Genomic DNA, 27942 nt, shown 5'->3' with positions numbered 1-27942 from the left:
TTAAGATGTCAGTGGATGCTGCAGCTCATCATTTCTTCCTTGTTTTATAGGCAGGCATATGTTTCTCCAAAGTTAGCTTCTTGAGAGGGAGGTGCAAGATGAAATCTCGACCTTTTTTCGTTTTTTTTCTCTAGGCAGAAATATGAAACCTGGTTCATTTCTGCCATGTTTGTTCCCGAGCTCCCAGTTCTTAACATTGCACGTCTCCATTTAGCTTTTTTAACCTAAATTATGTTGACACTTTTCACAGGAAACGTGTCTTTTTGTGAATTATCCACATATATTCTAACACGTTGAAACATTTTAGATGTGTTACTCAAATACTCCACGATTGTTTTATCTTGCGAATATGACAGGATGATATCGGAGAGTAAAATCTCTGAACAAATTATTTTCTACGTTTTCAAAGGATAATAAAGTGCTGCAAGTTTTGGTATGGTATATTCGCCTTCACCAACACGGTCTGTATTGTTTGGAAACTGAGAGCATCGGTTTTCTATGGCGCAGCCTTGACCGTCTTTTTTTGTCGGTTATGCATCTCTGCCTAGATAAGTCATTTCAAGACTTTGTGGATGTGAGACAGCATTGACTTAGTTCCATTGAGTTTTTGGAGTATTTTGCGTTTTTGGCGGGGGAAAGATGGCGAGGTTTTGGAGAAAAGTGTCTCTTGCCCTACTTTTCCTTGGATTTTTAATGTTTACTTTAGCATCTGTAAATGCTGAACCAGAGCAAGAAGTAGAAGAAGAAGGGGAGGAAAGTACATGTCAGGGGGCTTTTGACTTGTATTTTGTGCTTGACAAGTAAGTAACTGTCTAAATGGCATATTTATTATTATACTGCATAATAAACCCAGGGAGCCGTTATATTGAGATGCCAAGCCTCGCTCGTTACACGGTATTAAGTCATTACTAAACAGACAATAGTGTACAGTGAGCTCCAAAATGTTTAGGACAGTGACACGTTTTTTGTTGTTTGGGCTCTCTACTCCATCACTTTGGATTTTAAATGATACAATGACTATGGGGTTAAAGTGCAGACTATCAGCTTTCAATTAAGGGTATTTTCATCCATATCGGGTAAAATTACAGCACTTTTTGTACATAGTCCCCCCATTTTAGGTAAACAATAGTATTGGGACAAATTCAGTTATATGTGTATTAAAGTAGTAAAAAGTTAAGTATTTGGTTCCATAGCACGCAATGACTACATCAAGCGTGTGACTCTACACATTTGTTGGGTGCATTTTCTGTTTTGGTTGTGTTTCAGAATATTTTGTGCCCAATAGAAATGAATTGTATATAATGCATTGTGTCAATTTGGAGTCAGAACGTCAAATCAAATCACATGCGCCGAATACAACAAGTGTAGACCTTACCGTGAAATGCTTACTTTACAAGCCCTTAACCAACAGTGCAGTTCAGGAAGAGTTAATAAAATATTTACCAGATAAACTAAAGTGTTTTTATATTTTTAAGTAACACAATAAAATAACGAGGCTATATACAGTGGGTACCGTATATACAGGGGGTACCGGTACTGGTACAGGTTAGTTGAAGTAATTTGTACATGTAGGTAGGGGTGGTTATTTGTTCAGCAGTCTTATGGCTTGGGGGTAGAATCTGTTAATGAGCCTTTTGGTCCTAGACTTGGCACTCCAGTACCGCTTGCTGTGCGGTAGAAGTGAAACAGTCTATGACTTGGGTGACAGGAGTCTCTGACACTTTTATGGGCTTTCCTCTGACACAGCCTATTATATAGGTCCTGGATGGCAGGAAGCTTGGCCCCAGTGATGTACTGGGCCGTACGCACTACCCTCTGTAGCGCCTTACGGTTAGATGCTGAGCAGTTGCCATACCAGGCAGTGATGCAACCAGTCAGGATGCTCTCGATGGTGCAGCTGTAGATCTTTTTGAGGATCTGGGGACCCATGCCAAATCTTCTCAGTCTCCTGAGGAGGAAAAGGTTTTGTTGTGCCCTCTTCACGACTGTCTTGGTGTGTTTGGACCATGATAGGTTGTTGGTGAACTTGAAACTCTCGACCCGCTCCACTACTGCCCAGTCGATGTTAATGGGGGCCTGTTCTAGAGGTCGACCGATTATGATTTTTCAACGCCGATACCGATTATTGGAGGACCAAAAAAGCCGATAACGGTTAATCGGCCGATTTTTTTATTTTTAATTTGTAATAATGAAAATTACAACAATACTGAATGAACACTTATTTTAACTTAATATAATACATCAATAAAATCAATTTAGCCTCAAATAAAATGAAACATGTTCATTTTGGTTTAAATAATGCAAAAACAAAGTGTTGGAGAAGAAAGTAAAAGTGCAATATGTTCCATGTAAAAAAAGCTAACGTTTAAGTTCCTTGCTCAGAACATGAGAACATATGAAAGCTGGTGGTTCCTTTTAACAGTCTTCAATATTCACAGGTAAGACGTTTTAGGTTGTAGTTATTATAGGAATTATAGGACAATTCCTCTCTATACGATTTGTATTTCATATACCTTTGACTATTGGATGTTTTTATAGGCACTTTAGTATTGCCAGTGTAACAGTATAGCTTCCGTCTCTCTCCTCGCCCATACCTGTGCTCGAACCAGCAACACATTGACAACAGCCACCCTCGAAGAAGCTTTACCCATCGTTCCACAAAAGCCGCAGCCCTTGCAAAGCAAGGGGAACAACCACTCCAAGTCTCAGAGCGAGTGACGTTTGAAACGCTATTAGCGCGCACCCCGCTAACTAGCTAGCCATTTCACATCGGTTACACCAGCCTAATCTCGGGAGTTGATAGGCTTGAAGTCATAAACAGCTCAATTCTTGAAGCACAGCGACGAGCTGTTGGCAAAACGCACGAAAGTGCTGTTTGAATGAATGCTTACGAGCCTGCTGGTGCCTACCATCGCTCAGTCAGACTGCTCTATCAAATCATAGACTTAATTATAACATAATAACACACAGAAATATGAACCTTAGGTCATTAATATGGTCGAATCCGGAAACTATCATCTCGAAAACAAGACGTTTATTCTTTCAGTGAAATACGGAACCGTTCCGTATTTTATCTAACGGGTGGCATCCATAAGTCTAAATATTCCTGTTACATTGCACAACCTTCAATGTTATGTCATAATTACTGTACCGGAATTCTTCATCCTCCTCTGACGAGGAGTAAGAAATGTCGGACCAATGTGCAGCGTGGTATGTGTTCATGATGTTTATTGACTGAACACTGAAAATACAAAATAACAACGTGAAATAAACGAAAACCGAAACAGTCCTGAAAGGTGCAGAAAACACTAGACATAAAATAATCACCCACAAAACACAGGTGGGAAAAGGCTACCTAAGTATGATTCTCAAGCAGAGACAACGAAAGACACCTGCCTCTGATTGAGAACCATACCAGGTCAAACACAGAAACACAACATAGAAAAAATAACATAGACTACCCACCCTAACTCTCGCCCTGACCAAACTAAAACAAAGACATAACAAAGGAACTAAGGTCAGAACGTGACAATTACGTAAAATTCTGGCAAATTAGGCGGCCCAAACTGTTGCATATACACTGACTGCATGCAATGAACGCAAGAGAACTGACACAATTTCACCTGGTTAATATTGCCTGCTAACCTGGATTTCTTTGAGCAAAATATGCAGGTTTAAAAATATATACTTCTGTGTATTGATTTTAAGAAAGGCATTGATTTTTATGGTTAGGTTCACATTGGAGCAAGACAGTCCTTTTTCGCGAATACGCACCGCATCGATTATATGAAACGCAGGACACTCTAGATAAACTAGTAATATCATCAATCATGTGTAGTTAACTAGTGATTATGATTGATTAATTGTTTTTTTATACGATAAGTTTAATGCTAGCTAGAAACCTTACCTTGGCTTCTTACTGCATTCGTGTAACAGACAGGCTCCTCGTGGAGTGCAATGTAATCAGGTGGTTAGAGCGTTGGACTAGTTAACTGTAAGGTTGCAAGATTGAATCCCCGAGCTGACAAGGTAAAAATCTGTCATTCTGCCCCTGAACAAGGCAGTTAACCCACCGTTCCTAGGCCGTCATTGAAAATAAGAATGTGTTCTCGCCTAGTTAAATAAAGGATAAATAAAGGTAAAATCGGCCAAATCGGTGTCCAAAAATACAGATTTCCGATTGTTATGAAAACTTGAAATCGGCCCTAATTAATCGGCCATTCCGAATAATCGGTCGACCTCTAGCCTGTTCGGCCCACCATTTTCTGTAGTCCACGATCAGCTCCTTTGTCTTGCTCACGTTGAGAGATAGGTTGTTGTCCTGGCACCACATTGCCAGTTCTCTGACCTTATGTAATATATCTATATTCTATGTGTGCAAACTTGTGTGGCCCTGATGATGAGGATGTTGGTGCTACTAAGCGAAGTTCCTGACTTCAAACAACCGGATGCTCGTTAGTGACATCCCCTCATCCCTCAGGCCTGAGCTGTTTACGAGATGCACAGGCAAGTGTTTTTACAACACCAGTATCGCAATACTAGGAAGTAAGGAAGCAAAGGAAACAAAACATGAAGCAGACAAGTCCTGATGTTGGTGTTGTCACCCAGAGTCACATTTGGTCTTTTTTGCAAGCTATAGCACACCCTATTTTGCAAAAGTATGTTTTAATGGACAATGAAGTTGATGTTTTCTTTTTTGCCAAGAAGAATCTGGTGTCATAGTATTGCAATACTGGTATCGTGACAACACTAGCACAGACCATATTCTGGTTGAGATTAGATTAAGGGCATAGCCCTTTGTACTTTAGCTTGGTCATTGGGTTCCTGACCAGACCTGAACAGGAACAACTCTGGGCCTTAGTTGTATCCCATAGGACCAGGAGTTTTTCCTCCGGGTCTGGCTCTTGTCACACTGCATAGGCCTACAACTAGGATACAAATCAAATCTAATTTTATTTGTCACATGCGCCGAACACTGGAGTGGCTGGAGTCAACACTTTGGTCTCGAGTTTCTTTGAATATAAATCCTGTAAATTTCACGACTAGTTTATGGAAAAATCTCCCTCAGCCAAGTGGTCACCAAATAAAGGAAAACGGACCATGTGGATATCATGAATCATTACTGTTAAGGTCCAAATGGGTAGTGGATCAAAGAGAACCAAGCTAAAGTTATCCCTATGTTGTGGTGTACTATAGGCCTACTGAAGTATGACCATATAATTAGTAATTTAATAAGATCTCTATGGGTATGACTTTGAGCTTAATCAGACTGGTAGGCCCTATCCCACTGTTTTATAAGGAACACAACTAAATGTATTGTTTTAGGGCATGTTTCTATCACTGCAGACCAGTACTGATGCCAAATGTTCTGCATAATAAAAATCATCAAAACTCACTCCCTACCACTGTAGCTAATGCTCATCAGATGTTATGGGAAAACACCCTGGTTTTACTTTTGGTCTGCTGACATCACTTCCTTGCCCTTACTTCCTTATCTGTAACCAGTTCGCTGCAGCCTGCAACAAACACTCAAACTGGGCAGTTTTATCTCCATCTCTTCATTCAAAGACTCAATAATGGACACTGTTACTGACAGTTGTGGCTGCTTTGCGTGATGTATTGTTGTCGCTACCTTCTTGCTGCCTTGCTATGTTGTTGTCTTAGGTCTCTCTTGACGTGATGTGTGTTTTGTCCTATATTTATATATTTTTGTATTTTATTTTTTATCCCAGGTTCCCATCCCCACATGAGGCCTTTTGCCTTTTGGTAGGCCGTCAATGTAAATAAGAATTTGTTCTTAACGGACTTGCATAGTTAAATAAAAATTAAATAAAAACCACATTTCCATCCACAGTTTTTATGTGAGTAAAGTCATACTGTATAAAAAATAATCACATCAGTTGTGATGGAAACAGGAAGTTTCGGATACAATTTTATAAATGCCAACAAGATCATTTGTTCGTTCGACATGGTGGCATCTTTTTGTGTCGGTAACATTAATTATACGAGACATGGCGATGGAAACACCTTATTGATATAATAACCATAATATCGAAGTAAACTTTGCGAGTCACGCGATGATTTGTTGTGTGGTCCTCACAATACGACTCGGGAAAGCATGCAGTTTATTAGGCTACAGATGAAATACGTTTTGATGAACTTCACAGGGTGGTGAAAGTGCAAGGTGGACTAACCTACCCGCAGGGCCTACCCGCACTGTATCTGCTGTTGTCTAGAGCACATGTGTCAAGACCAGACTAGGCACATTTGCTATTTAACGCAACAGTATTTGGGACATAACTATAGGTAGAGTTGAAAAAGCTATGGAAACACATTGAAAATTTGATTTTTATTCGGTCCTTGAACACTTAAGTGAAAAGGTACATTTTGTGTGCAATTCTTCATCACGCACAGAGTTTTACCCGCAATAAGTCTGTTTGGTGGAAACTGGTGGGGAAATTCGCATATTTTCTTAATGCAGAGTTTGCGGAATATTTGCGTGAAAATCTGTCGCCATTCGGATGGAAACCTAGCTACTGCCACCTGCATTTACCTCTTGTAGGACGTAAAAACTCTGGCCAACGGAACATTCACTGTTTAGAAGACAAGATAATAATGCTAGAAGCTCTGATGCCCTAGCAGATTCCTACAGCCATACTGTGTGTCTTGACCTGCTTGGCCTTGATATAATTGTTTTCTGATCAAGCTATGGGACAATAGGAAACAATTATATTTGGCACCTGTGTTTTCCCAATAGAAGCTGCATGTAGCAGCCATTTGTTCTTCCTTTTCAAGTCTAGTCATTCTTCACAAGAATGTTAATCATTGCTAAAGGTTTTTTTCCACAGGCCAACATTGAAGTTGGGCGTTAAGTTGTGATCATTTTTTAAATCCAAGCCAACCCGAACTACATCTGGAGTCTATAAATAATGTAAACATGTCAAGACTTTCTCACTGTGGAATGTGTTGTTTTTCTCTCTCCTGGACCATGGTGCTGCTCTGGCCTCCATAACGCATCAGAAGAAGCCTTTGGCATGTGTGTTTTGCAGGAATAAATGCCTTGTTAAAGGTGATGCACTATGAAGAAATCGCGCCGCCATTTCCTGATTGCTAAAATTCTAAAAGATTTCAGTTTATGTGACAAAACAAGCAAGGAAAGTATAGAGCAGGGTTACCCAACTGGCGGCCCGCGCGCCAAAATTTGCCAGCGGGTGATTTTATTTGGCCCCCAGGTTTTTTTAAATTATTATTTTATTGTTGAACATAAAAGACTGTAAACATGCAGCAAATCAGCTCCAAATGATTTTCATTTTGGAAATCTGTTCCAAAGTATTCCCACGCGTAATAGACAGATATACAGTAAGTGATCGTATACAAATGTCAGCAAGGTTTGAAATGATTCTGTTTTAGTTCAATCTTGTGTCCGTTTGGTCAATTTGCCGTTTACAAATTATTTGTAATTATGTTCCGAACCCCTGACCATCCGCTCAAGAAAATAATTGGCCCGCGGTTGAATCAAGATGATGATCCCTGGTGTAGAGAATCATTGTACCATCTAAACCGCTGTGAAATATATTTTCCATAAGCCAAAGTATTGTATTTTTGTATTGTACAAAGACGCAAAAGACGCAAAAACTTAAGAACGGGAGCCATAGAATTAATGCACATAGAACAGATCTACCGCATCTTAGACTTGCTTTCAACGAGAAGGGCAGATGGATAACTCACATTTCTACGTGAGTCTATTTAGAGAAAATAATATTGCACCCAGAGAAAGAGGGTGAGAAGAAGAAAGAGAGGGAAAAAAGAAAAAAAAATCCAAAAGGGAGTGAGAGTAAAGAAAGATTGCAGTTGGAAGCCTAGACACAGCAAGTAGGCCTCAAGCTAAAAGTAGGTTAATGGCCTCTCTGTACAAATCCATGTGCATAGTCAGTTAAATTGGAGTAAGATCACTGCTTCGCAGACTGGGGTGGTTCTTAACATGTAGCAGGCCCAACTGGAAAGGGACCCTACAGCTTCATGGTGTTGTATTTTCCTCTCAACACTTAGAAGCGTGAGAGCAGAGCCGTTTACTGAACACCTGGGTCTGACAGAGCCTTTTCCCCCACATGTTTTCTGACATCCCTGGCCTAGACCGAATGAACACTCTCTCTGTCTGTCTCTTTCTCTCCCTCACTCACTTCATTTTGCTCATTGTAGTGGTGAGTTTTCACACAGTCAGCTGAAAGAAAGGCTTGATTTAAAAAAATATATATATATAAATGACTCTGGGCTTTCTTGTTTAAAGTAAGAAATTCTCTCCCTCTCAGACATCTAGCACAGTCCTGAGTGTCCAAAGGTATTTGGAAACAATACAGCTACAGCCGTCCGATCAAACGCTGTAGTAAACTAAATAGCTGTTGTTTATGGCCTTGAGGCCATAGCCTGTCATCCGTCTTATGTCATTTGTCTGTTGTGCTCGTTGGTCTGTTATTCCCCAGGACAGATTTCAGTGGGTTGGTTAGAGCACAGCCCTCACCAATCCTGATCTATTTGGGCTGTGTGGGCTGAAAGACAAAAAAATGGACTTGTGGTTGGAGATCCATGGTGGATCTTTTCTGCTTCCCCCAGCAGCAGAGACATTAAAGAGCCAACGCGTGGTTTTAATTATCCCAGTCATCCGAATGTTACCCCGCTCACTCTCTCTCTTGGCTATGGGGTTCCATCAGTTTCAAAATGAGTTTCATATGGCCCGACATGTGTCGTTTACCATGTACGTATAGTCAGAGGATTTATCAATTATATAACACTAGACAAAGGAAACGTGCACTCTTTTCGATATGATATCATCTCAAACTCCTGTCATCAAGAGCTCAGTCATTCAACAAAGCTGTTGAAGCTTGCAATAACAACTTCCAAAACGTTTGAACTGTGATGGTTTGACTCAGTCTATTAATATTGTATCAAAGAAAAAGTACCACAACATTTTTCTTCAAGGATCTCACAAGACAATAGCCCACTTCCTTTCCTAATGCTGTTTATACAGGTGAGAAAACTGAAAGCTAGACTCCAATCCCATGACTGCCTGGTACCTCAGAAAACATTCTTGTCCAACACAAATAATATCCATTGTGATGCAAAAATTTTTTTAAATCTCCAAGGCGGGGAGTCCTTAGCTTCACTCCTCTTAGAAAATCACTGAAACACTATCCCTATATGGCTGTACTGTACATGAAAGAAGCCATTTTGAGGTGTAGTATTTCCCCCGTAGTAATGAAAGGAACTGCATGCCTGACAGATTGGCTCTTCCCTCGGGTCAGAGCAGTCCGACTGTGTGTGTTCAAGCCGCTTCAGATGAACACTGTTTATTCAGCACATTTGTTGAACATCCAAGTGTGACGCTCCACAAGTTCTGTTTGGTTGAGGTTTATTTACTTTGACAAGTATTGTCCTCACAAGGTGCTTTGACTCTGTTGAATGCAATGTTTGTAAGGCTTCTAAAGAATATACTCAACCCTAGCTGCACAGTATGTCATGCCTGTTTATCCTACACATTAACGACACAAATATACACCAAGAAAACCAGTGCGGAGACTAAACTGGGAAAACAAGTTCATGTTATGTCTGGTGCCCAGATTGTAACTATTACACCAGACATCCATGTGAGGCTTCGTTAGCAGCATTGTCGCATTTCAGGCTACTGCTTCATCCATCCGCTAACAGCGCTTTGGTTCAGTTCAATAAATTAGATAATTTCCCATGTGTAGTATTCTTCAGTAACGAGTCACCGCCACAACCCCCAGCCAGGTCCCTTCCCTCCCGAACTAAGAGGAAATGAAGCTCTTCTCTGTGGAGAGCATTCAGCTTTCATAGGGACTATTTCATAGGGACTATTACTGCTACTAGGTTGCTAACTTACAGACTTGGTCCTCAGATGTGTCCTAACTCACTTTCCTCATTTTCCCTAATAAATGGGGTTAGTTTGTGTCAATAGAGATTCTTCTGCTAATGTTCAAATGGCTTGTGTTTTCCACGACATATTGTTTGGCCAATCAGCTTACTGATAACCTTTCTGTTAGGAATTTGTGTTGACTTTATATGTCACAATAGTACAAACAGTTCCTGTACTAGGAGATGTTGGATAAACATTTAGGAAATGTGTCACATGTGGGTTTAAACAAGGTTAGGTTGTGGGATATAACTATTCCTCTGTTTTCTTTCTTTATAAGATCTGGCAGTGTCAAACACCACTGGATAGAAATCTACTCCTTTGTGGAGCATCTAGCTGAAAAGTTTATCAGGTAAGTGAACATCACAAAGATATTTTGTTGTCCATCAGGGCCTGAAGAGGCAGCATGGCTAGTTCCTGCACAGAGGTGAGTTGAATCGGGACTGTCCGATTAGCTGAGGCCACGAGCTGGAGGTGATAGCGATCTCTCATGTGAGGGTGGGTGAAAGCCAGACTCTGCGGCGTCAGCCAGAGAAATAAACAACACGCATGCTGGAAAATAGCCCTTCATCGCCATCAGCATGGGAATTCTGTAAAAGCATTTATTTATTCATAGGAAAAGTATCTTCATTGCTGCTTGGCCTGTAGTTGCAGGATCCATCCAACGAGCTTTAAGAGAAACAGCACTCGACAACACATAACCCCCTCCCCCAGCAAAAAAAAAATGATTTCCCCAATGGAGCACAGACTGTCCATGTGCTCATTCACTTACCAACCAACCGCGGTAATGGCATGTGTCATGAACATAATGGCAGCTCGAGAGCTTCAAGCTGGAGGACAAAGACATACATGACCAGAGTGCACAGCAATGTCAGCTAGCTATTCCCTTAACGTCAATAGCTAGTAAGCTTCCTCCGATTGGGTGGTATTGTTTTTCCCCCATCACAATAGTCTCAAAAACAACATATGAATCCACCAAATTGGGTCCAGAGTCCTTGTGAACATGGCCCATAAACAAACAATAGGAAAGAACTAACCACAGAGAATTCAGTGATTTATGCTTGAATGCCTGGACATGTTTCCATGTGAGATTGTTTTTCATCCTAGGGACACGTCCTTGCATGTCACAATATATACATGAAATAAATTATTTGGAGAGTGTGTCCATTGTGTGGTCCGATTTTTAGTTTGTTTGTTTATGTGTTGAGTTCGAACATAGTATGGCCTCTTTGAGGCTTGACAAAAGGGAATTGTTGAACGGTTCAGGACCACCATAGTATCTAACCGTTGTTTGTGTGCTGTGTTGTTTTACAGCCCAATGTTGAGAATGTCCTTCATTGTCTTCTCATCCAGAGGAACCACTCTCATGAAACTGACAGAAAACAGGTACACTGAAAATATTAGGTTAAATGCATCCCAAATGCCACCTTATTCAGTTTATAGGGTGCATTTTGGGATGCATCTGTTTTTCTTGTATGGGGAATAGAAGTGGCGATGACTATTTTACTCAGTAATGACATTTAGACATCAGACCAAGACCCCAAAAAATTACAATGTGTGATTTGTGTTCTTTGTCAGGGTGGAGATAAGAAAAGGATTGAATGTGCTGAGAAAAGAGATACCTGGTGGAGACACCTTTATGCACCTGGGCTTGGAAAGGGTATTTATCTGCTCCTGACATGGTCTTACTTTATCATGTTATACACCTGTTTAACATTTTTTATTTTTTATTTAACATAATGAGAAGACTAACATTGTCTTCTCCTTTCAGGCAAATGAGCAGATACACCACGAAAACTTTGGTGAGCTTCCAATGACATCTGTCACTAGGGTTAGACAGCAAAGAGCACTCTATACTTGGCAATGTTGAGGTCATACAATTGATTGACCTCTCCGTTACAGGGACAGCAAGTGTCATCATCGCCTTGACGGATGGGGAGCTGAACGAACACCAACTCGTCACTGCACAACAGGAGGTAGGCCAATTGGATTGATATAACATTCACCTTCCTGTTGATGTAAAGGAAAGACGATGTTAAAACAATGTTCTCTGGTGCTGATTCTTGGTTTCCCCCCCCCCCCCCCCCCCCAACAAACAGGCAGAGAGAAGCCGGTCTCTAGGAGCTATGGTGTACTGTGTTGGCGTAAAGGACTTTAACGAGACACAGGCAAGGGTTTAGTTTGCAGTAAAACATGCATGTCCTACTCCCTGTCAAAACACATTTAGGAGCCTGTTGTTAACAGAAAATGATATACTGTAATTACATCTAGTAATACTACGCACTCAATATTATTTCACAACAATGATTACAATATGTGCTATTTACATTTAGTAACCCATTTGTAGACTATGTATCCCATAATTGCATCTACCTACACATCTTGAACCCTTGTGAGGTTTACAGGGCTACTTATACGCCAGGCTGAGCAGTAATGAAATTGGGCGTTTTGACTTGCATGCAAATGATTACCATATTAGCTAAGGAAGCAAGCTTCAGAGTCATGCAGTGTTTTAACTGGATTTTGTATGCATCGTTCTACCACCCAGATTGACTTTCACTAAATGTCTGGATATAACATACTGTACTTTTCCCTTCATCAAGGTTGTTTAGGCCTCTGTCCAATGTCCATTGTTCATCAGGATTGTACGTAGTGTCCCTATCATTGTACTGTTATTTCCCCGCTAACCTGGTCATGCATGTAGAGAGAGATGAAGGTACAATCACCATACAATATAATTATATGGTTATTTCGTCTCAAATCAAGTGTTCATTGAACTCTTCACCGAAGGTGAATGGGTCATGATGTGTGTGTCTCTGGTTCCTGAGCACTGGTCTGTGTAAATTAAACCTGTTCTCTCCATCCCCATGTAGCTGGCCACCATAGCAGACACCATCGAGCATGTGTTTCCTGTGATGGGCGGATTCGTAGCCCTGCGAGGAGTGATCGACTCGGTAAATACACACTGGCCAGGAAGGAGAGACTTAGACCTGTTTCACGAAACATACAGTACCTTCAGAGAAAGATCAAATAAAGTTGAAAGGTCCAAATAGACTGTTGTAAATGTAGCCTATAGCTATTGAGTGTCTCAAATTTGAGGAACCTGTCTCTTATTTCGATACAGAATCTTCACAAGATATGAGTCACCTTTAGCGTATTTAACCTTGTCAACTCAATCATTTTCTCCTTCTCCAGATCATCAAGAAGTCCTGTATTGAGATCCTAGCTGCAGAGCCCTCCAGTGTTTGTGCAGGAGGTGGGGTCCCTAAAGGATCAAAGCAGAGCAGCGCTAGTTCCCTGTCATTGCCTAAGTGCTGTGTTCATTTCATTAAGGGGCCAGGCTGGTGCCCTTCCCTCTGACTGGGGCTCAGCTGGCTCGTAGTCATTATGGCACACTGTAGCAAAACATAGAAAAACATTTTGAAATGGAAAACGTCAGGTAGCCTCGCGGTTAAGAGCGTTGGGCCAATAACCGAAGGTCACTGGTTTGAATCCCTGAGCCGACTAGGTGAAAAATGTGCCCTTGAGCAAGGCACTTAACCCTAGTTGCTCTGGATAAGAGCATCTACTAAAACTAAAATGTGTTTCTTATTGGATTTTTTTTTTTTTTTTTGGCCATTTGGTACCTAATGAATGGGACCCTGATCACTCGAATGACCCCAACAGACAGGAATCCATCCCCATTGGGGTTAATGGAGGGTAGTGTATTGGGAATCTTGTAATGAAAGGGTCTCTAAATGGAATGTCCATGTTTAATTTATGCTGGCCTGCCAAATGGAAGTCAATTTGATAAATGACTAAAAAGTCCCATAAGACCTGTGTACCCCGAGCATGATGTTTTCTGTATTTTATTTAACCGATCTTGACAAGTCAGTCTAGCTACTCTTGTATGCTACCCAACATAATTGTGCAAAGTCTGATAGCCTATGATCATATTACATTTATGTAGTATTTTTCTAAACTCAGGGTGTGTCTTATTTCCAGAGAGCTTCCAGGTAGTGGTGAGAGGAAACGGTTTCCTTCACGCCAGGAACATAGAGCAGGTGTTGTGCAGCTTTAGACTCAACGACACCCTCACCATTAGTGAGTACCTGCTTCCATTTACACTTCATCTACTGTAGGCTGAACCAGGTGTTTCATACCAATGTGTGTTTCCAGCTGTAACATGCATGAAGAACTACAGTCGATTGAAGAAACGAAACGTATTTAAGTAAACCGAGTGTTTGGCTCTCTCCATAGATAAGAAGCCTGTGGAAATCGAAGACACGTTCCTGCTGTGTACGGCTCCGGTTATAGATGAAGTTGGGCAGTGAGTACCTTTTTTAAAAAAATACAATTTTTTTATCTGTTTTAAGATGGTCAGAGCTATCACTGTTTTTAAGCACAGTAGGATGAGTGTGTGTTCCCTCGCATTTCTAGCCGATCACCCCCCAAGCCCTCCCACATAAACACACTACCAGAAGAAGCCTGCTATTCATTAGGGTGTCTTAATGGACTCTGTCAGGGCCAAATTCCACTCCTCCTCTATTCTCTTCTCTCTATAGGCCAATGAGTTCATTCAGGTAGAGCCTCATTGGTTAGAGCCCTGTGTTTTCATAATGAGGACAGTGTTATGGTTGCCCCATCACAGGTGGCTGGTGGCACCTTAATTGGGGAGGCGGGCTCATGGCTGGAACGGAATTAATGGAATGGTATCGAATGTGGTTTCCATGTGTTTGATACCATTCCATTTACTCCATTCCAGCCATTACTATGAGCCCTCCTCCCCTCAGCAGCCTCCTGTGTGCTCCATAATCCAATAACAGATACATCCATCATCAGGCTGCCTCGTTTCTAATGTAGGCCTCAGAATCTCCAACATCAACAAACCAATTCAGAACCCCATTTTTAAGAACTTATTGGATCAGATCATAAATTGAGGAATTAGACAGCAATGGTAAAAGACTTAAGACTCTGAGGGCTCTTTTGACCTTGGTCGAGACAGTTTAAGGGAGACATTAAATAAAAGTACATGACGTACTTTCCAGCCCACAAACTTTCTCTCCCACCCACTCTTTGTGCTCCCCCAGACTCAAAACCCTGTTACTCTCCACTCCTCTATTCCTCTCTCGTCTCCCTCCAGCCCACACCCCATTCCCCTGCCTGCCTTACTCTCTCCTCTACCCCTCCAGCCCTCACCCCCTTCCCCTGCCTGCTTCTCCCCTCTACCTCCAGCTTTCTCCTCTACCCTCACCCTGCCACCTCTCTCTCTCTCTCTCTCTCTCTCTCTCTCTCTCTCTCTCTCTCTCTCTCTCTCTCTCTCTCTCTCTCTCTCTCTCTCTCTAACAGCTCTGATCAAAGCAGCAGAACGTCTGCCTTGTGCAGACCCTGCCCTTTCATCTGCTTGTTTAACAGATGTCTGACACCACACAGCCAAGACTGGCACTTCCTGTCTTCCTCTCTGTCTGGTATTTTATTCCTGAACATCCAGTTTCTCTCCTCCTCCTTCCCTCCTCCTACCCTCTCTCCCATTGTTTTTCACCATTTTTCTCTCATCGTCTTTCATCTTCTTTTAGTCTGTAGAGTCATCTAGCAGTTAGCACCCCATGGTCAAATTGATCATTCTCCCCTCACACACATGCACACGCATACTCACATCTCCACAAAATGTGAACATGGCCCAAGTCCAACTGACCATATTTTTCCCTTGATCGTTACTTCTATCAGGGATAAGAGTGGAGTCTACACAGCCGTTTGCTGGCACTGAATTTAACCCACGGACTCCAGACAGCCAAACCAAATAATGCTTATCAGTCCCTAGTTCGCATATCCTGTTGATCAGTCTGTGTGCTTTGCAACCCTAGAAAATGCAGGGAATTCCAAATTAGGCTTTTTATCGCCAAAGTTTTAGAAGTTTTCCAGGCTCCCTGAGGTCACATGTGAATAATTGTTTTGCACCCAGAAGAGAAAGGTACTTGCAGTAGTTTTTGGAGATATGAAGAAATGTGGGCATCAACTGTTTTTGATCGGGCAAGGTAAAAACCTCTCTTGGCTGAAAAAGGGTTAAACCAACTTTGATACCAGTGCCCTACTTAGTCTCAGACATGTAATAACATGTCTGCGCATTAATAGTTTTGTTTGTTGGGCGCAAAGCTCTCTTTGTGTGGCACCTTGGCACTGGACAACTGTGCCCTTTTGCCATTCAGTGGTCTTGGGCAAGCAGGTCTTAACTAGCCTAATTTGTCTGTTTTTTTGTTTCAGGGTTGTTTATCTACAAGTGAGCATGAATGAAGGCCTGTCGTTCATCACTAGCTCTGTACACATCACCACCACAGAGTGTGTAAGTATGCTCTACCAATCACATTACAACTACTACTCAAAACTCACTAGAAATTGTCTAATGTTGGGAAACAATTATCCAATTTCCATGATTTTGCATTGAATCTTTGGTTTGTTTCTTCTATCTGAATCGTGTTCTGTTTTTTATTTCTGCTTCCTCCTCCTAATGTTAGTCGTAACCCTGTCTTAACTCTGTCTTTTATCTTCCCTGGCAGTTTGATGGCACCATCCTTCTCATCACCCTCCTGGTTCTGTTCCTGTTAATGGCCGTGCTGTTCATGTGGTGGTTCTGGCCCCTCTGCTGCACTGTGGTTAGTGAAACCCTCCATTAACAGTTGGTTCAATATGATGCCGATTATGGGCCATGTGTTATTTTACAGGTGTAGGATTTTAATTTGATCACCCGGTTGCAGGAGAACTTTCCTGCAATGTATGACATTTAAAACATGTGGCGTATTTGTGATTTGAAAAGTCTTCTGAAGTTTGTTATTTCTACTTCGAAATTTCAGACATGATTTTTATATCAAATGTATCAACCCCTACGAAAATGTCCATTCATTATAATCCACATAATAACTCAAATTTCCTGTTACTGCAGGATTATTTTCCTGCTGTAGCAAACTGGCTCAAATCAAGGTCCTACATCTGTATACTGTATAGAGTAGACCCTATAGCAGAGTAATTTTCATTGGAATGACTTATGTAATTACCGTAAACAAAGTAACCTGGTTCAATCTAATGACAATTATGTTGTTATTGTTTGTAAGGGCTTTTACTTACCAGAAAACATGACTTTAAACGTTTGTAACAAATTTATTTAAGTTTTGCAGTTCATTCAGATAATAAATGATACATCTGTGGTTTTCCTTTTGTTGAACATTCTTTATTTGGACAATAAATGATGATTGCCACATCTAAACTGCCGGCTAAAACTATTTTTCTATTAAAAAAAATCATGTTTCTTTGCAGGATACTTTTCCTGGCGTTCAAGAACAGCTGAATTGTTTTTCCTTGTTTTTCTGGTTGTCTTGATACAAGTTTCACCATCCAGTTATGTCACATCTACAGGAGTGCAACTTTCGCCACGGCGATACATTCAGGCACATGGGAATGATTAGAATATGGCAAATATTAGACAGTTATTGCATTCTATCCATGCTGGCTTTCTCGGGCTACCTGAGACCTGAAACAGATAGGTGGGAGGGGATACAGGCTGTAGCCAATTGATTCATGCGCAATTTACCTCAATGGATAATGAAACACTTCAGCCACTACATTTTTATTAGACACTGTAGTTTTTCTGGTGTCATGTCATTACATCCAGCTGTTTTATCAAAACAAGATTGTTAAATGGATACGCACCCTAGCAGGCGATTGTCTAATCTATTTTCTATGCAAACGTTCTAAATGTCGAAAAGAAAAATCACTGGAAACATAGCTGTGGTGTCCAACAATTGAGATTAATGTGACTTTCTCCCCTGAACTTCCTGTCAAGGTGATCAAGGAGCCTCCTCCGCCACCCCCTCCAGAGCCAGTAAGTCAGCCCTTAAATCTCTGAAAGTATACGCATGCATTATAGACTATACACACACACACTCAGTCACACACAGGGTCTCAATCATAGCACAGGCCTATTAGTGAGCCAGGGAACGCATCATCAAGCTCAGTGGGGTCTATGCTCAATAAGTGGGGTCTATGCTCAATAAGTGGGGTCTATGCTCAAAAAGCAACAGTATTCAGATGAAAAATCGAAGAGTAAGTGACAAAATGTTAAGTGATGCAGTCATGAGGCCTTTTCAGGGCATTTCGCCACAGAAGTTGATTACAAATAATAAGTCTTTGTCACATTTTCCATGGATGTGACACAGCTGTTCGTGAAGCAGAGGCATTATATTCTATTGATCTCTGATGCATGAATGGCCTAAAGCGCTTACTAATTCTCTATTTTACTCTCACTGGGAGTCTTTCAATTCTATTTCCTTTTTGGCGGAATTCTTGTTTTATTTTCTGTGAAGCTATTTTGTTGGTGAATGAAATAAGCTTTCATACAAGGCAAGTGAGATAAATCGCTCTTTGTAGACGCTTCCTATCGTGGCCAAGAATAGGGGAAAGATGCATAATATCGTAACACGTGCTCCTATCTTTTCTCTCCGCCAGGAATCAGACGATGAAGATGGCATGCCCAAGAAGAAGTGGCCCACCGTGGATGCATCCTACTATGGAGGAAGAGGAGTCGGAGGAATCAAACGAATGGAGGCGAGTTGGATCTAATCCACTTTTGACATTGATTGTTTGTCAAAAAATTGTCAAGAGTCTTTATCCTCCATATTTCCTTACAAACACACCAAAGTTGGAACTTTATTATAGACTACGTCACTGCCCGTGTGTAGTATGTAAAACCCCTTCTGCGGGTACTGTAGGTCATATAAGCTGTGTTCCACTCCTACAGGTGCGCTGGGGAGGGAAGGGTTCAACGGAGGAGGGGGCTAAACTGGAGATGCCCAAGAACGCTGTGGTGAAAATGCCCGAGCAGGAGTTTGAGCCTTACGAGCCCAAGCCCAAGAAGGCCCACAACAGGAAGCCAGCCGCGGATAGGAAGTGGTACACTCCCATACAGGTAGAAACACACTTATGTTCTCTTTCCTTTCTTTGTTTCTTTCTAAGACTAGTATGTACACTCTCTTCCTCACTACCACTACTATTATAATAGGGTACTGTGTAGTATGAAAGAACATATTGGACATGCACACTTACCAGTTTGCTAGCTAGAATTTATTTTTGACAGTATTCACTGTAGTCGTTTCTCTGTCTCTTGTCGGCAGGGTAAACTGGACGCCATTTGGGCCCTGTTTCGCCGCGGTTACGACCAGGTCTCTCTCATGAGGCCTCAGCCAGGAGAACATGTGAGTACTAAAGCCTTAAAAAACCCTGGGAGCCCAGCCTTAGTCCAATCCCTCATCAGACAGTCCAATCCCCAAAAAACGCCCCCGCAGTGGCCAACACCTCACCAGTGCCAAGATTCATGACCAGGCAGAACCCAACACCTGCTTCAAATCAGCCATAAAAGGGAAATAAACCAGGACTGTGGACACACTCCAGGAAGTTCCTCTTAATGTTTTAAAATCTCTACTTTCACATGTTTTAACTTTGCAATGCTGACCCTTTGTATCAAAATGGAGATTGGAGTTTGGATTGAAGTTGGTTTTGCTCTAGATATGCACTTTGGAGGGCTGGACTATCTGAGGGACTGTATCCCATAGATCTCCCATAGATCTCTTTCCTTTGAGAGCGGCAGCTAGCCTGTTGAGATGGCACCTCTCCAGGTCCTAGTTAAAATCATGCGTTATTTGCAGAAAATCTTCAATAGCCCTTTTTAAGTGGAATTCCACATTTAAAGAGTATTCTCTCGGCCAAAAATAGGAACTGAGAAGACATGACTGTACTGCCAGATAAGCTCTCAACAACAACACGGGAAGTCAGCTATCAACCGCAAAGAGGAACAATGATGATTAGCGTCCTTCAGATTTCTCTCGGACAAAAAGATGTCGATACTTTGTTCAAAGGGTTTGACCCAGGAAAGCTTTTAACGATCGCCACCTGCAAAGGGTTACGTGACGCAATGCTTACTCCAGTGGAATCGTTTCCATCCCTCCGTGTAATGGCGTCGCCTACTCTGGTAATTTGCGGTCGGTTACGAAGAAGCACAAAAATTCAGAGGCAGGCCTACTTGTACTGGTGTAATATGTATTTTTCTCCTTCAGGGAGGAATGAACACACATACAAGGCAGAGGAGCTCTTTTCTTTCCTGTGTAAAGTGTTACCTGAGGAGACGGGGCCATGCTTGTTGGTAACACAGCTCTTTCACTCTCACACACACACAGGCCATATTGGTGTTCACAGAACATGTACAGGCCTTGTGTGTTCCATTGGATCCATTTGGCCAAGATCAGATCTGGTTTCCCGACAGACATATTTCAGTCTGTTGCTATGTTGCATTTTATCACCACGCAGATTGCTATGACGACGCCTGTATCCTGAATGGCACTATTGAGAGAAAAGCCTTTCCAGTACAATTCCATAAAACACGACTGAATGCTCCTCGTATCCACAGTAGAAAGGCTGATCTATCAAGCCCAGTTTCCTTTGATTTCATCAGTTTACAATGGACCTGCTATGTCCCCTAGTCTATGCATCCTATGAATACAACTCACGTAGCTATTGATCTAACTCCATGACTACTGAAAAACAGAAAGGCAGCATCTATTGCTCTCTCTTTCTTTCAATTTCAACTCATGAGGCTTTGTTGGCATGGGAAACATATGTTTACATTGCCAAAGCAAGTGAAGTAGATAATGAACAAAAGTGAAATAAACATTGCACTCACAAAGGTTCCAAAAGAATAAAGGCATTTAAAATGTCATATTATGTATAAATGCAGTGTTGTAATGATGTGCAAATAGTTCAAGGGAAAATAAATAAACATAAATATAGGTTGTATTTACAATGGTGTTTGTTTTTCACTGGTTGCCCTTTTCTTGTGACAACAGGTCACAGATCTTGTTGCTGTGATGACAACAGTGGTATTTCACCTAATAGATATGGGAGTTGATCGAAAATAGACTTGTTTTCGAATTCTTTGTAAGGTCTGTGTAATCTGAGGGAAATATGTGTCTCTCTAATATGGTCATACATTCGGCAGGAGGTTAGGAAGTGCATCTCAGTTTCCACCTCATTTTGTGGGCAGTGTGCCATAGCCTGTCTTCTCTTGAGAGCCAGGTCTGCATTCGGCGGCCTTTCTCAATAGTAAGGCTATGCTCACTGAGTGTTCATAGTCAAAGCTTTCCTTAAGTTTGGGTCAGTCACAGTGGTCAGGTTTTCGGCTTTCTAGTTTGCTCAGTTTTTTTGTACATTCTTTCCAATGTGTCAACTAATTATCTTTTTGTTTTCTCGTGATTTGCTTGGGTCTAATTGTGTTGCGGTCCTGGGGCTCTGTGGGGTCTGTTTGTGTTTGTGAATCGAGCCCCAGGACCAGCTTCTCTCCAGATTAATTTCTTTGTTGGTGATGGCTTTGTTATGGAAGGTTTGGGAATCGCTTCCTTTTAGGTGGTTGTAGAATTTAACGGTTATTTTCTGGATTTTGATCATTAGCGGGTATCGGCCTAATTCTGCTCTGCGTGCATTATTTGCTGTTTTACGCCGTACGCATATTATATTTTTGCAGAATTCTGTATGCAGAGTCTCCATTTGATGTTTGTCCCATTTTGTAAATTCTTGGTTGGTGAGCGGACCCCAGACCTCCCAACCAGGTCTAACAGAATCTGTGCAGATAATCTAGGTCTAACAGAATCTGTGCAGAAGATCTAGGTCTAACAGAATCTGTGCAGAAGATCTAGGTCTAACAGAATCTGTGCAGAAGATCTAGGTCTAACAGAATCTGTGCAGAAGAGAAGATCTAGGGGCTGCTGTAGGCACTCCTTGGTTGGCGACAGAAGCACCAGATCATCAATAGACATTTGACTTGAGATTATAGTAAGGTGAGGCCGGGTGCTGCAGATGATTCTAGTGCCCTCGCCAATTTGTTGATATATATGTTGAAGAGGGTGGGGCTTAAGCTGCATCCCTGAAATGTATGTGTGTTTTGCTAATTTTCACTGCACACTTGTTGTTTGTGTGCATGTATTTTATAGTGTTGTATATTTTTACCCCAACACTTTTTTTAAATCAACAAAGCATGAGAAGACTTTGCCTTTGTTTTGGTTTGTTTGTTTGTCAATTAGGGTGTGCAGGGTGAATCCGTGGTCTGTCGTACGGTCATTTGGTAAAAATCCAATTTGACATTTGCTCAGTACTTTGTTTTCGCTGAGGAAATGTACGAATCTACTGTTATTGATAATGCAGAGGATTTTCCCAAGGTTGCTGTTGACGCATATCCCCCAGTAGTTATTGGGATCAAATTTGTCTCCACTTTTGTGATCAGTCCTTGGTTCCAAATATTGGGAAAGATGCCATAGCTGAAGATGATGTTAAAGAGTTTAAGTATAGCCAATTGGAATTTGTGGTCTGTATATTTTATCATTTAATTTTGGATACCATCGACCCCACAGGGTTTTTTGGGTTGGGGGGTTTGTATTTTGTCCTGTAGTTCATTCAATGTAATTGGAGAATCCAGTGGGTTCTGGTTGTCTTTAATAGATGATTCTAAGATTCGTATTTGATCATGCATATGTTTGTTCGTTGTTATAGAGCCAAAAACATTGGAGAAGTGGTTTATCCATAAATCTCCATTTTGGATGGATAATCCTTCATGTTGTTGTTTGTTTAGAGTTTTCCAATTTTCCCAGAAGTAGTTAGATTTCTGACGTGCTGTTTTTCCGTAGTGTATTTCTGTATTGTTTTAGTGATTCACAATAGTGAAGGCGTAGGCTCAGGTTTTCTGGGTCCCTATGTTTTTGGTTGGATAGGTTTCTCAATTTATTTCTTAGGCATTCTTCATCAAACCATTTGTCATTGTTGTTCATTTTCTTAGGTTGACTGCTTGACATTTTTGGATTTTGATAGGGAAGCTGAGAGTGGTTAGGTTTTCTACTGACAAGTTTACTCCTTCACTATTACAGTGAAACATTTTGTCCAGGAAATTGTCTAGAAGGGATTGAATTTGTTGCTGCCTAACTATTTTTTGGTATATTTCTATACTACTTTCCTTCCATCTATACTATTTCTTAATATTGTGCAGTTTCTTTGGCTTTGATGCCTCATGATTGAGCATAGCTCTGTTCAAGTAGAGTGTGATCTCCCCTTCTCTACCCCCCCCTCCCTCCCTCTCTCTCCCTCTCTCTCTCCCTCTCTCTCTCCCCCTCCCTCTCTTCCCCCTCCCTCCCTCTCTTCCTCCCTTCCTCCCTCTCTCTAACTTCCTCCCCAGCTTTACTGTGGGATTCTCTGTGCTGGTTTAGGACACCCAGACACACTCCTTGTTTGCTTAGTTTCGGTTGAGTGTGGTATAGTGCAGTGTGTGTGTGCTTGTGTACTGTGAGCACAGCCCTACAGGGTATGATTATCTGTGCATAGTCTGGTTTAGTCATATCCCTCTCTCTTTGTGCAGCCCTAGTCTTAATTCGCTGGCTCCACACCGCTACATAGGACCACAGCTATGTCTCCAAATACTCTCAACTTCTCAGCGAGCTCCTACATAGAACATCATGTGTTCGAGCAGATCGCCTCCTGAGGTTACATTAGAGGCTTTGATTTAACGTCTGACAGAGTGTTCGCAATGCGAACGACATGATGTAATAGCGAGCAGAGATGACCGCGAGAGTCGTCTCAACCAGTGGGGGGGCACATGACAACCATTCTGACGTAACACAGGCTAGTCTGTTTTATGAGCTCTGGGTTTTAATGGTAGACGTTAGAAGAGGGAGGTTTGAAGGGGCATCTTTGTTTTGCCTTTGTACTGTAAGTTCTGTTTCAAAGTCTCGCACCAGATTCTTCTATTGGTCTTTCAATCAATCCACGCTTGTGCACCCCAATACATGTCAGATGTTTTTAAGTTATGTACCCAGTAGGTCCCTCAGGTCCTCTGGCACTGGCCAATTAATTATCCTAAAGCCTAGGACCAAGATGCACGGAGAGGCATCCATTAGTTCTTATGCCCCCAGCCTCAGGAATAGCCTGCCAGAGAACCTGAGGGGGGCCGAAACTGTGGACATATTTAAAAGAGATCTTAAAACACATTTTTTTTGCTTTTCCTTAGGGTGCCTTTTATTCGTTCAGTTTTAATGTAATTATTTTGTTTTTATCCTCTTATGTTTGTTGTGTAGTAAATATTTCAGTTTTTATTTATTGTTTTCATTTTATTTTTTCCTGTGAAGTACATTCAAATCAAATCAAATTTTATTGGTCACATACACATCTTTAGCAGATGTTTTTGCGGGTTTAGCGAAATGCTTGTGTTCCATGTCTGAAATGGGCTGTATAAATAAAGCTTGATTTGATTTGACCACAGTGGTTCAATGTTATGAACTCGCAGAAAGGTTGCTAAAATGAGCCTCTCTCAAAGGGTCTGCAGACAACGTATGCACTGAGAATGAAAGAATATTTGATTAGAATCCATGACCCTTCTCATGTTCTCATCCTGTTATTGACTTGATTGAATGTCAGAGACCGAGTTTGTTTACCAGAGGATTTCTGTATTTGTTCTACCCTCATATATCATTTACATATCAAGATGAATGGAATGTGTCCTCTGTTGTTTTCATTGCAGCCACTCAGGGTGTGTGTGTGTGTGTGTGTGTGTGTGTGTGTGTGTGTTTGTGTGTGTGTGTGTGTGTTTGCATATGTTAAATGGCTCTCCAGTATGACCTAGTAAGTCCATGTCTGCCTAGCTGCGTGGGGAATGGAAAAGGGGCCACTGGGATGTCTGTCTGTTAAGGGCATAAATCTGAGTTAGACCATATACCGCGAGAGTGCTCTGTAAGACACCACTGTGGTCGAAGTTAGGGGTTCTCACTATGTAGGGAAGTAGCTGTGGTGGACGAGAATAGGGAGCAAAAGTTTATGCTGCAAAAGGAACGTATTGCTTTGCATTGACTCAAATCACAGCAACCCCCCCACCCCCCTCTGTCTCTACATTTCTCTCTCTCATTCTCCATATGGTGCTATAAACAACTTGGGGTTATTGGAAAGCGGCCACAGTTTCATTGGTAACAGAACATTGGAACAGTTTCATTGGTAACAGGACATTGGAACAGGACATTAGGCTGGGAGGAGAGGGTAGAGAGGTCACAGCAGGGGCTGATGGGTAAGACACCTGTGTACTGTACGTGGGAGGTGGGCTGGACCATGTGGGGGAGGGGAGGGGGGTGCAATGTAATCTGAGTTATGTCTTTACTGTAGCTTAATGGGGTTCTGTATACCTCGTGACTTTTAGGACATTGATCACCATGTAATCGGATGTTACGGTCTCTTTCCCCCCAGGGTCGATGCATCAACTTCACCCGGGTGAAAGATGAGGCAGCGGCAGCAGCCAAGGCCCCTCCTCGGGCCCATAGTCCATCTGCTCCAGACTACCGTCCCCTGATCCGCCCCACTACACCGCCGCCAGCACAGACCAGCTCGCCCGCGGGCACCGCCCGTCACCCAGCTACCCCCGGGGCCACCCCTCCCGCACCCCCAGGGCCCCCTGCCCCCTCCCCTCGCGCCCCCACCGTGCCCCAACAACAGACCATGAAAGCGATTTAGGGACCCCACTCCAATAAAGCAATAGTCCCCGCTGCCAAAGATGCTCCCTCAACCAAAAATAAACATAATATTTATTTGAGTTGGGGTGAATTTAGCAGGAGATGTAATGGTTTGTTGCTGGACAGCAAAAGATTCAGTCAAAATACTACAATGGATGAAATTTGTTTCTCAACTACTGAGTATCCGATGATGGTAAGTGTCAAGGTGACAGTAGAGTAGACTGGGCCTTTGTGTGGCTTTAGTTATCACTGAGTCGATTTACTTTCAACCACAAGGATTGGATTTTTTCTAGTATGACGAACCTGCTGTCAAACCAATCTAGATTAGCTTTTTGCATCTCTCTTTTGTGAATATTTACATATAGCTTTTTAGATCTCTCTTTTGTACATTGAAAGATTTCATAAGGGCAAATTGTTTAGGGGGTCACACAACAGGGCTTGATTATGTTTTTTTCTCTGATGTCCAAATTAGTTAAACTCAGTTTTAGCCAGTGGTGGAAAAAGTACCGAAGTCATACTTGAGTAAAAGTAAAGATACCTTAATAGAAAATGACTCAAGTAAAAGTGAAAGTCACCCAGTAAAATACTACTTGAGTAAAAGTCTAAAAGTATTTGGTTTTAAATATACTTAAGTATCAAAAGTAAATGTTTTACTTTTGATGATTTTCTTGTTTTATTATTTTACGGCTAGCCAGGGGCACACTCCAACACTCAAACATAATTTACAAAAGAAGCAATTGAGTTTAGTCAGTCCTCCAGATCAGAGACAGTAGAGATGACCAGGGATGGTCTCTTGATAAGTGTGAATTGGCCCAATTTTTCTGTCCGGCTAAGCATTCGAAATGTAACTAGTACTTTTGGGTGACAGGGAAAATGTATGGAGTAAAAAGTACATTATTTTCATAAGGAATGTAGTGGAGTAAAAGTAAAAGTTGTCAAAAATATAAACAGTTTAAGTAAAGTACAGATACCCCTAAAAAAACTACTTAAGTAGTACTTTAAAGTATTTTTACATAAGGACTTTACACCACTGGTTTTAGCCCATGTGAGTTAGTCCATATTCCCATTGAGAAACCGATTTTCATTACTCCCATTTGGTAGTGTTGCCAGAAGCCATAAGCATATAAGCATAAGTTGACACTGAGATACTTTTGATATGGACTGAACGCGTAAAATGTGTATATTTTTTTGATTAGTAAATGGAAAATCATAGCGTAGGAGATGTGTATCGACAAAATCTGGCATTTTTAAACACTTTGTCGGTCAATATCTGAGAGTGAACCCAGGTTCACCTAAGTTAATATTGGTAATTGTGCACATTGAATGCAGTTCAGATATGGCATTATTTTAGTTTTCTTTCGTTCATTTGTTTTTTTATCCCTTTTGACTCATGAACCTCTCAAATCAAACAACCAAAGTCAGGTCATTGTTCTCTCATCATGTTTTTACATTCCCAAAACTACACTAATTTGATACGTTTTATCGTTTACCTTTTTGTTTTTGACCACAATCACATTGCAACTGCAGGGCAGTTCACCACGTCTCTAATTTATTAACCCCCAGACCTAGAGGAGGGTACTTGAATATGACAAAGGTGTCCACTGACACACTGTGCATGTAAACAAACTATTCACGCAACTTCATACGACAGCGTTTCTCAACCCCATTGGTCTATAGTCCGGCACTAGGTCATGGAATATTGCTTCCTTAGTGCAACTGTACTTTATCTAAAGGCTATTAAAAACATGGTGAAATCGGAGGGATTTTTCTACGAACCAACAGCGATTCAATCCAAGTCCCCAAAGGAGGAAGAACTACACCATGCCAGTCCTTGGTACAGACAAAGGTTGAGGAACACTATTAGAAACGTTTTACACTCGGTACCTTTCAGGATTCTTCTACTTCGATTTTTCTACTCTCTTTGTATAATGTACTTCATTCGATTATGTACTATAATACCATTGTGTTACTATATTCCTTTGATATCTTGTAGCACTGCTGAAAGCGGGAGGGTGATGATGATGATGATTAAGAGGTGCATACATTTACTTTGTTTTTATTGGTACAATAGCACAAATAAAACTAAAAAGGCACCCAAGTGTAATATAAAAGTTCTGCTTTTTGACAATGATGAAAGCCCTCCATTTCATTGACTGGTTTGATGGCTTTTATTAGTACATCACCCCACTCAAGCAATGACATACAATAGTTAGAGGAGCAAGCAACAACATTATATACACCTCATTATTATGTCGTTTAAAAAAAAATCTCTATGCTTCAGTATGACCATTAGGACCTTTGTGGAGTGGTGTTCTGAGAGATGCTAAATGTTAACCATTGTTTTACATGTTAACCATTGTTTTTCATGTATTAATGGGAGTACTGAAACAAGTATGGAAAGACATGAATGTGTTCAATGTTTTTTTTTAACAGTATTAATAAAGGGTGACTTCCAAGCTTTTA

At 41.3% G+C, this 27942-nt stretch overlaps 1 pseudogene; it reads left to right on the top strand.

The window, feature by feature from the left end:
• LOC115106403 (anthrax toxin receptor 1-like) lies at positions 1-27942 on the top strand (annotated as a pseudogene).

This window comes from Oncorhynchus nerka, linkage group LG23 (assembly GCF_034236695.1).
Source record: "Oncorhynchus nerka isolate Pitt River linkage group LG23, Oner_Uvic_2.0, whole genome shotgun sequence".
Classification (NCBI taxonomy): Eukaryota; Metazoa; Chordata; class Actinopteri; order Salmoniformes; family Salmonidae; genus Oncorhynchus; species Oncorhynchus nerka.
This window is presented reverse-complemented; position numbering and strand designations above follow the sequence as displayed.